Genomic DNA, 10,982 nt, shown 5'->3' with positions numbered 1-10,982 from the left:
ATAAGCTTCTAGTTTCTCAGTTTTTGTACAATCTTTTGTTTAGTTCCCTTTTTAAATATCATTTTATTTTTCATGGTTGAAGGACTCACAATTACACTGGAGAACTTCACCTAACATTAGCAGCAGGGAAAGCAATGGATGATATCTTAAGGAAAAGGCTGCATGTTTTCCTAATGGATAGTTGTCTCCAAGACAACAAACAATGTGGGTTCATGAATGTCAACTGTCAGTAAAGTCTGCACCAGTTATATGACTGAGTTGCAAGGCAGCTTGAAGGGAGAGTACTGGTATACTTATTTATTTATAAATGTATTTATTTATATTTGTTTACCTGTTAGTACACTGATATCAATGGACCATTTGCAGACACAGCCCAGATGTACTTAGTTTACCTGGACTTCATGCATGCCTTTAATTTACTCCTGTACACGTTTTTCTAGGAATACTTAAGTCAGAGGGTTGAGGTTAGTATCAAGACTGAGGAAGTAGATTGCTGCATGGTTGAAGGGTAGGATACAGAAGGTTGTGATGAGATGAATGATGTCAGGAATGTGGACAGTGGCTTGTAGAGTACTGCAGATGCTAAACAGTGACTCAGAACTCTTTAATGTATTTGCTTTAAAAATAGCTAAAGAGAGAGAAAACATGATTAATCTCATCTCTGACAATACAAAGGTAGGCGCAGCAAGGAATAAGTCTAAGGCAGACCAAAATCAGCTAAAAAAGCAGTGAAGAAATCAAGAAATTTCACTTGGGCCAGTGCAGTGCAACTGCATCTGTTCTTAGGAGTAAAGCTGATGGCAACATTGCTGGAAAAAAATCAGCAAGTGTTAGCACTGGGAGTGGATCACCAAGAGCAGAATGAGAGGGCAGAGGCAACAATAAGTGGAATGCTGGGATGTACCCTTAGGTGAATGGTCTCTGCAACAAAGAGAGAAGGATTTCTCTCTACAGGTCCTGCTTAGGCCACACCCAAGTACTGTGTGCAGTTCTGGTGGCCATACAAGGGGAGGGATACTAGGATGCTGGAAGGATCCTAGGGGAAAGCCATCACAGAACTGCAGAGGATAGAGTATAAAGGATATATATCCCGAGTCTGTAGGACTGGAAGCTGTTCTCAGTAGAAACCAGAAGAGATGTGGGTTGAGGATAGTGAGGAATAAATCATATGAAAGTACATCATGTCAGGGAGGTGCACATAGTGCCATTTTTGACAGGAAGGACAAGGAGGAAGTAGAAGGCATAGACAGCAAACTGTAGGAATTAAATGATCCCCACATCTCCAAAAGTTCTTCAGAGTGGGTTGTAGATAAATTGAATAGTTGGCTATTATTCTGCCAAAAAAAAAAATTAGAATCAAACCCTGTACCTTGTATCTGTGAGGTTTCAACCTTAGCCATTATGCCCGCCCTCCTACTACTAGATTACCAGAATGAGTAAGTTGTGGAGTTGGAAGTCAAAAAGGCATTTAAGAGGAGATGAGACAGCTAGAGAAAGGATGAAGAAGTAGGTTAAGCCTAGAAGGGATTTAAAATCTTTATAAATACATTTAAATAGCAGACTAGATAAACTTGCTGGCTTTTTCCTTTAACCTAAAGGAAATGTAATGTGATTGTGATGTACATGTGTGTACATGTATTTATTCATTTGTATCAGTGTATTGTACTGTTCCACACAAACCCTGCCTGGCAGCACTGTCTGGTTAAGGGGTTTGTTCTGACTCACAGTTAAACAAATGAAGGATGTGGATACCATTACCACACCACAGGAAGTAAGCTGTTAACAATTCATGAAAAGCTTTAGCCTGGTAAATGTATGTTGCTCTGCGGGTAGTAATTCCACAGTTTTATTTACCTATCCTTGAAGTTATGACATTCATTAAGTGCATTTTTTTAATGGGCATGAAGAGGTTAAAAACAGGGCTGTCCAAAACTGAGCAGATTGTAATGCAGAATGAAACTGTCACAACTGCAGTAAAAATTACAAGTTCTTTGTATGCGAGAACCCCCCGCACTATTCAGGTTGGTATGTAACGACCCCCCACACATGTACACTTCCACACAGGTATATACACACACACACACACACACAGTATTGCAGCTGTATATTTCTATAGAATGTTGCTCAATGAGAGGCAGAACAACATTTATGTATTTTTTGAGGATATATATATATATATATATATATATATATATATATATATATGTGTGTGTGTGTACGTCCCTATATGTGGATATATGTACCTAGTGTTTGGGAAAAGGCATAATAGAATAACAACACTTTGCCTTAATAAACAATTTAAATTCTACCCTAAATGCAGATGGCATAATGGTTATGGTCTTCACTTCACATGCACAACAGGTGTATGCCTTTATGGAGTTCGCATGTTCTCCCTGTGTCTCTGTGGGGTTGCTCTCACTTTCTGAAAAACATGCTGAATGCTTCCACATTAAAATCACCTAAAATGAGGTTGTAAGTGCAGCAGCACAAACTCTAGATAACCCCTATCGGGGGAAGAGTTGTCTAGACCATCTGGTTTGGACATCAGCTCTGTTATGCAGTATTCTCTAGATAGGAGAACACAGATCAGATATTATGCACTGTGTCAGAGCTAGCCACTTACCTGTGAAAAACCTGGTTCTAGGTAATTTTAGTTACATTGGACTAATGTCATCAAATATGAGCATGGGTATTTGCCAGAGATGAAGGGGTTGAGGACCTGGCCTACTCTGACCTATATTAGGGACCCATGCTAATGGCAGAAAGGGTGCATTGGCTCCTGTTGGCCAATTGTGCCTACCATAAAGCCTGGCACCCATTGTTCAATAAGCTACTGTTCATATGGTGTCCAGTTGCCCAGCTTGGGTTATCTGGGATATTGAGTGAAAGTTGGACTTAAAACCAGTCAACATGCCAACCATGAACAAGGACTGCTATGCTTAGTATAGGCTCACTGAGAGGAAGGAGCATGATCGTGAATGACATGATGTTAAGAAGGAGGCTGGACTTCCTCTACACCGACGAGACAAGTTAGAAGTGAGATGCCGAAAATCCACTTGGATTGTGAGCCAGAATCTAGTACTGAGGAGCAGAACTGATTAGGGATGGTGTGGGAATAGTGGTTTGATGAGGAAGAGGCTGCAAAGGACAATGAGGGATGTTATTAGAATTAGTGACAGACTCATTAGCAATCAGACTCAGTGTAAGAATAGAACAGAACTCATAAGCTCAGGCTATACCCCACAGTGGGGGTTGCAATAGTGAGAAACGGAGTGCATTCAGACAGCAATTTCAGAACCTACAAGATAAAGTAAGATAACATGAGCTGATGTTGATAATGGAGGACCTGAAAGCACATATCAGGACTGAACAGGATATGAGGACTGTCTGGGTCCACATTGGTGGGGCAACAAGAATAAAAGGGAGGCCATGCTAGACTTCTGTTTGGAAAATGGTGTGATGGTGGCCAATACATGGTTCAGTAAGAAGGACAGTCATAAGATCACATACAAGTGTGGCCAGCATGCAATTCAGGTAGACTTTATGCTATTAAGGAAGGGGTGCTGGGAAGAATCAATGATTGTAAAGTCATCCCCAATGGAAAAGCCCCTGCTCACAGCATAAACCGCTGGGTGCCACAATCAGCTGCAAGCAGTGACCCGAGAAGGCTTTAAGGTCATCAGAGGCCAGGCTGAGGACCTGTAAGTTGACTGGAGAGAAAGCTCAAGAGTTCATGTAAAGGCTGTAGTGCTTCAGGAAGAAGAGGAATAGGTGGAGTTGAAGAAGATTGGTAGTGCCTCAAAATAGCATGTGTGGAAACTATAGAATGGATATGCGACCAATCCAGGTACAGAAATAAGGTACATAAGGAAAACTGGTGGTAGAATGCAGAAGTCCATGAAGTCATTAATACGTAGTGCAGGAAAAAGTGGGAAATAGAAAAGATAGATTAGGCTAAGAAGGAATATTGTTTGGTTAAGAAAGAGGCAAAAAGAGCATTTGCAATAGCAAGGATCAGGACATCAGAGCCACTATAGGATCATAGGAGGTTACTAGGTTAATGGCCCTGGGAACCTTGCAAGCCTACCCAAGCATTTATCCCCAAGAAAGAAACCTCGGTCAGCACCTGTCACTCCTGTCAGTGAGGGACACAGGTGGAACCCCTAGGACAAATTAGTGGTTTCCCATTCACTCATCAAGGTTGTGCTTGAAGAGGGTCAGCAAGGTACTCTAGTTGACATGTATGGGAAGTCTATTCTATCAGGTTTTGTTGATGCATATTAGAGTCAGGCCTTTTGAACAGGTAATGCTCTAGGTGTTAGACTTGCAGATATGGAGCATCTGTAGTAGGGCAGGGTCCGAGATTGCCTTGTAGGTGAGACACAGATCACATCTGAGCAATCTGTATGATAACAAGTAGAGTGATAGTGATTTGAGCCTGTCCGTATAGGACAGGTGTTGGAGACCATTGATTCTCTTTGTGAGGTATTTCTGTGGCCTTTCCAGTTGGTGCAGATGTTTCGAGAGGTACATACCAAATGGGGTATTATACTAAATTATTAGTCTAATGAGGCAGGAGTATAGAGAGGTAATAACCTCCTTTTTCTGGATGCAGTCCCTTTACTTATGAGATGAACCAAGTAAAAGGCTTTTCTGTCCACTGCTGCTACATGCTGATCGAATGTAAGATTGTTGTCAACCTGAGTACCTAGGTCTCTCACCACAGGTTGTGTACTTAAGGGGTTGCCGTTGATGTGGTAATCAGTAGGGGCCATGGTTTTGCCTAATGGTATGGATACATTTGCATTTAACTTGAGGCCATGACTTTGGCACCAGTCAGTTACTGTGAGACCCTCTTGCAGTATGTTAACACCATTTGGGGAGTCAATGACAGCACCCAACTTACAGTCGTCCACAAACCTGATCAGCCACAGGCCTTTTGTCTTTGCCTGATTCATAATTGGCTTTGGAGGTTTTCACTAGTGATCTACTTTATTTGTTGAGGCTATGGAGGGAGTTTTTTACAATTTGGAATTTGTTCCTTTTTACCCTTGGACAACAGTTTCTTCCTTTTGTTGTAAAGCCTGTTGATAGAGGATGTCCACCAGACAGGTTTGTGTTTCCTTGAGGGGCAGGTTTTAGTTCTTTTGGGTATGGCTGAGCCTATGCAGTTGTATAGGTGCTTGTATACTGCATTGGCTTACTGTTCAGCATAGTTGTCTGCATTCTCTGAGGGGGGGTTGTGGTGTGAAGCTACTGATACCCTCCCTTAGGAGGTTGTAGTCAGCTTTTGAGAAGTTTTTTAGCCTGACTACAGCTTTGGCAGGGGGGGGATAGAAACTTTGAATGAGACAGACTGATGATCTGATATGACCAGGGAAGAACATACTGTGGGAATGGTGCAGTAGTTGCCCATGTTGATGAGAACCAAGTCCAAAATGTTATCTCCCCTTGTGGGGGATGAGACGAAAGCTGGTCTAGTGCATTAGAATTGATGAAGTCAAGGGATCACTGGGTCAGTGCATTAGTGCAGGAATAGTTCACCCAGTCTATGGTGGGGTAGTTGAAGTCACCAAGGATCAAGGTGTTAGGGGATACTTTATGGAGTCAGGTAGATCCAGGTAAGAGGGTGGGTGTCCTGAGTCATGGAGGGGGGTCTATAACTGTCTATAACTTGGTTGGGTGTCTTGCCAACTGTCAGCTGCACCTGGAGTAGTTCCAGTGTGTCATGCTGGCAAACCAGTCTGGAGGGTGTGCCTGTCCTTAATGAAGATAGAGACTCCACCACCCTTAGTCTTCCCAACCTCATTTTGGGGTCAAAATGTGTAGAATGAGGTATAGTCTGGTAAGGTAGGGTGCTCTCTGCAGCCCTGAACTAAGTGTTCATGACTACACAGATGTCAGCATCTTCCAGTGAGAGGAGAGCCTCCAGTGAGTGCATTTTCAGGTTAAGGCTCCTGGTGTTAAGCAGCATGACCTTCAGTTTGCTTTTTGACAGATCTTGTATGTTAAAAAATGTGTCTTTGAGACATTGCCTAAAAAGGCACAATGGGGGAGGCAAGAGCCTTGGCCAGGATCTGGAATCCCAGGGGTGGCAAATGGAGGCCATCTCTGGCAAGGCATCAAGGTCTGTCAACCATGTCATCCCAGGCAGACAGATACTGGATCCCCTTGGGATGACACCAGAAACTAAGCCAGTTGTTGAAGTCAATTATTTTTTGTTGGTATTGTGGTATCATTCTTGGTGAAGGTAGGATGCTGCTTAGGGCTAGTGTCATACTTGCCTGGGACACATACTCTGAGAGCTCAATCATGTTTCTCTTCATATAGTCCAGAGAGGGATATCTGAAGTCATTCATACCAACATGGACAATGACAGAGCCATACTTGTACATGTTGTGGAGAGACTTAAGTGTATGCATGATGTGGTGGATTCTGCCACCAGACAGACAACTGACCTTCAACTTCTCCTTGTTGAGCCTGGGGAGGGGGACATTAGTGTGTCTCATGACTGAGTCACCAAAGACTAGTATATTTGGTTTATTGTTATAGCTTGTGGGCTGTGTTGGTTTATTGTTTTGCCTTATGGGCTGCGTTTGTGAGACACTGGTGTGTTGTCTTCTGTATGTGATGTGTTTGGTGTTCTATGTGGAATGTTTGTGAGTGTGTTTTTGGAGATCTCTGCTGCTTAGGTAAGTTTTTATTGAGGGCCTCTGCATAGCTGGGTGTGGGTTGTGCTTGACTATGTAATGAGGGTGGTGTGCTGTTTGTGCTGACAAACTCCTTTGTCAGGAGTACAGACTATGGCATGAGAGAGTATGGATTCTAGGTTACTGATGTAGATGCATTTCTCACAAGTATAAGAATTATGTGCTAGTTGACGAAGGCTGTCAGTAAACATGAGGCAGTTGCTACACTGTCTTACTATGCCCATGTCGACCAGTCTGGCAGGAGAAACCTATGGTAATTGCCAAGTCATAGTGATCCGAATACTTGGGCGGACTTATGGGGACAGGGTTTTGATAAGGGTTTGTCCACAAGAGTGTAGACCCCAAAAAACCTTCTTAATTGTAAAGTAACTGGCCTGAAGTCCAAGTGCTAAACCAAAACTAAGATGCTTAGAATAACAGATAAATTTAATTAGGCTACTAACAAGCAGTAACAAAATGCAGTAGAATAAAAGCACCTGGAACACTTAAGAGCAATCAGCAAAGCAAAAATAAGGTAATAAAGCAGGAAGAACAAAATTACAGTAAAACAGATGAATAAAGTGTATTTATTTTTTTAGGTGGAGAGGAGGAAACAGCAAGTTGAAGATTAAGAAACTAAATAGATTGGTCTTCCCAAATACTCTGTCTGTACTCAGTAGACTGAGCTGATGAGATGGGACTGGGAGGAGTGTCCAAAATCAAAGAAGCAAGGGGGGTAGTCCTTTCCAAATGATCTCACTGTACTCAGTTGAGTGAGCAAATAAGATGTGAATGGGAGGAGTGACCAAAATCTAATTTACATCAGGGGTGGGCAATTCCAAAGCCACCAAAACAATACTTGGGTGGGAAAAACAAACAAAATACAGGCAGACAGAGGACACCAATAAATAATGAAGCAAATAAATACAGTACAGTTTTGTTAACTATCACTGAAACAGATTAAGTGCAAAAAAAGTATACTTATATCAGCTTGGTATATTCATTATACCAGCTTCCTGAAAGTGACTAAGTAAATGGAACAAATAAATGCTGTCAGGTTGCAAGGCAAAGACGGAAAGATAAAGAAGATAGTCATCAGAAACCCTTCATAAAGGACTCCAGCAACAACCTGCTTAGTACTTCTCGCAGCTTTTGAATGAAGAAAACCCTACAGAAGCAGTATTGCCCAGATGTAGCCTACAATTAAAGAAGAAGAGGAACCCCCCTAAACGCAGATTTTCCAGTGTTTATTGTGATTTAAAAGCTTGTTTTTTTTTCACATATTGAACTTATTTGACTTTCTGCACTTTTAAAAAGTTGTTTTTTGTTTAAATAATTTGTTTAACTTTTGTAGGCTACACACTAAAGTGTGATAGCCTTTTCTGATCGTTTATAGTCGTTTAAAGCTGTTTTAAGTGTATTTTTTACTGTTTTTGCCTTATCTTTTCAAAAAAATTCCTTGTTTCCCACCATTCTAAGCTAGTATAGTCTAGCGTTTAGGCTAGTGCTGAATTCAGGGCTGTAATAATAGTTTCTGAGTTGCCCATACCTTAATTGGATAGAAGGAAGTTTCTCTGTTCACCTGTGAGAGAGGGGAGCTTTGAGCAACCTATCTGTCCCTGGAGGAGTGATTCCAGCCCAGAAGTTAGTAGTTTATTGGCCATTTTGGGCTAATTTGTATCTCTTTCATTTCCCTACTATAAAAACTGCGTTTGCACGGTTTTGCGCACCGGGGAGTGCCAGTTAGCTACGGTTAAATTATTCCCGGCTCCAGTAAGTCTCCTCTTCAGTTTTTCCCTTGAAACTAGTCTAACTCTCAACCTAAGCACTCAGAAAGCATCTTACAGCCCTGCAATTTCTCAGACCTAATAGCAAGCACTAATATACCCTGACACTGATTGCCCAGCAGGGCAAGGCTCTTTATTCACCCCTCACCAGCCAAGTGACTAAGCAGCTCACCCTACTATTCAGGCATGACCAAAGGGCAACTTCAGGTGCACTCTCCAGTCCAGCTGTTGAATCTGGGTATCCTGAGGCAATGTTACAACTGCCTCATGTACACAGACAACCCTCTCCTCCTACCACAAAACACTAACATTTGCAAGAGATGCAATTATACAGCCAAACTGAAAGCTAAGCTGTCTCCACCCAAGACTGGAACAGACAGTCAAGAGGAGGAGGTTAAAACATGCACCACAACTCCAGCTACACACAGACTTACTAAAACAGCACTGGCAAAAAATACACATAAATACACAAAATCATACTCAGAGGCTCTAAATAAAAACCTGCAAAAGCATCAGAGACCTCCAAAGCAGACACCCAAATAACCTGCATTTCCCGTCACAAACCAGACAACACATAAAACACAAAATTAGTGTGCCGCACAATCACAGCCCTTAAGGCAAAATAACATACCTAACACACTAGTAATAGGTGACTCTATAGTCAGGCACAGTGATGTCCCACTCACTAGGCTGGACAAGCAGAAGGTTACTGTTAGCTGCCTGTCGGGAGCCAGAATCCACCATATACACAAGCACTCATGTCACTCCAGAACAAGTACAAATATGACTCTGTCATTGTTCATGTTGGTGTGAATGACCTGAGATATACCTCCCTGGACTACGTGAAAAGAGGCATGGAAGAGCTCTCTGATCATGTAGCCTAGGCTGGTAAGACCCTGACCCTGAGTAGCATCCTGCCCTCACCAAGAATGATACCTCAGTATAAAGAAAAAATGATCATTTTCAACAATTGGCTAAGCTTCTGGTGTCATTCAAAGGGGATCTAGTGTCTGTCAGCCTGGGACGACATGCTTGACAAGCCGCATTGCTTCACAAGAGACTGCTTGCACCTGTCACCCCTAGGCCTTTGAATACTGGCCAAGGCTCTTGCTGCCCCAATAGTGCCTTTTTTAGGCAAGGCTCAAAAGTCAAACCCACTTCCGTAAACAGCACAATTAACAAAAAACTGAGGGTTATGCTACTCAACGCCAGGAGTTTAAATCTCAAAATGCACACGCTCAAAGCACTCCTGAGTATGGAGAACGTTGACATCTGTGCAATAACTGAAACCTGGTTCAAGGCTCCAGAGAGCACCCCAGCACTACTGGGCTACCACACATACCACAAGTTTTGGCCACAGAACACGGACCGAAACACAAAAGAGGGGATATATCCATATTCATCAAGGATACCTACACCTCCAGGTTAATGGCATAGCATGATACTTCTGAGATAATCCATGTACAACTAACATCGGGCAAATCTGCAATGCAAATTGTGGCCTGCTACAGATCACCCTCCACGATCCAGGACCACCACTCCACCTTTCTGGAGACACTGGAAAACATGAAGGTCATACCAAACACCCTGATATTGGGTGATTTCAATTACCCTACCATTCACTGGGAAAACTACTCAAGTACAAATTCCCAGGCCCAGCGCTTCCTGGAATTCATTAACTCAAATGCCCTGGATCAGCTTGGTAAACTCCCCTACCAGAGGTGAAAACATATTGGACCTGGTCATCACCAACATGGGCGACAGGTGTTCCACACTGGAGGTCAACCCGTCACTGGTTAGATCAGAAAATAAACTAATCACTCTGGATGTCCACACCCTACCTCCACCCCCAACTAAGGAAACCACAGTAAAAAACTTTTCTAAAGCAAACTTCACCTTACTTAAGACAGAGGTGGTAAGTTTCACAGCCTCCTACACTAAAGGATGACGCGCCCAAGATGCAGAAACCTTTACAAATGCACTCTATGAGCACCTACAAGGATGCATGGATCATGCCATCCCTAGCAAAACCAAGTCTCACTCCTCTAAGAAAAGGAAAACAGTTTAGTAGACTCCTGCAATAAACAGTCTATACAATAAAAGGAGGAAACTAGTTCAGAAAAAAAGCAAATCCCAAGAAGGAAAGACACCCCTGATCAGTATCAGTAAGAAACTGAGGTCCCTCATGAAATGATCCAGGGCTAATTTTGAAAGAAAAATAGCCAAGGATTCAAAGATAACCACAAAGCCTTCTTTAGCTATGTTAAGAATCTAAGTGGCAACTCGCAGATATGCACTGAACTAGTGCAAAATAGCACAAAATATACTGAACCTACTGATATTGCCAACATCCTGGCAGATAGATTCAGCACAAACTTCACCCCCCTCTCACCTCCAAAAGGGCCCACAACAATGCTGGAAAAGTCTAGTGTCCCAAAAATCACAGATGCACAGGTGAAAACAGCCCTTTCAAAAGCCAGAAACACAGAGTCAATGTGACCAGATG

This window comes from Protopterus annectens, chromosome 9.part0 (genome assembly GCF_019279795.1).
Source record: "Protopterus annectens isolate FY-2018-M chromosome 9.part0, PAN1.0, whole genome shotgun sequence".
Lineage (NCBI taxonomy): Eukaryota > Metazoa > Chordata > Ceratodontiformes > Protopteridae > Protopterus > Protopterus annectens.
Note: the sequence above shows the minus strand (reverse complement) of the source record.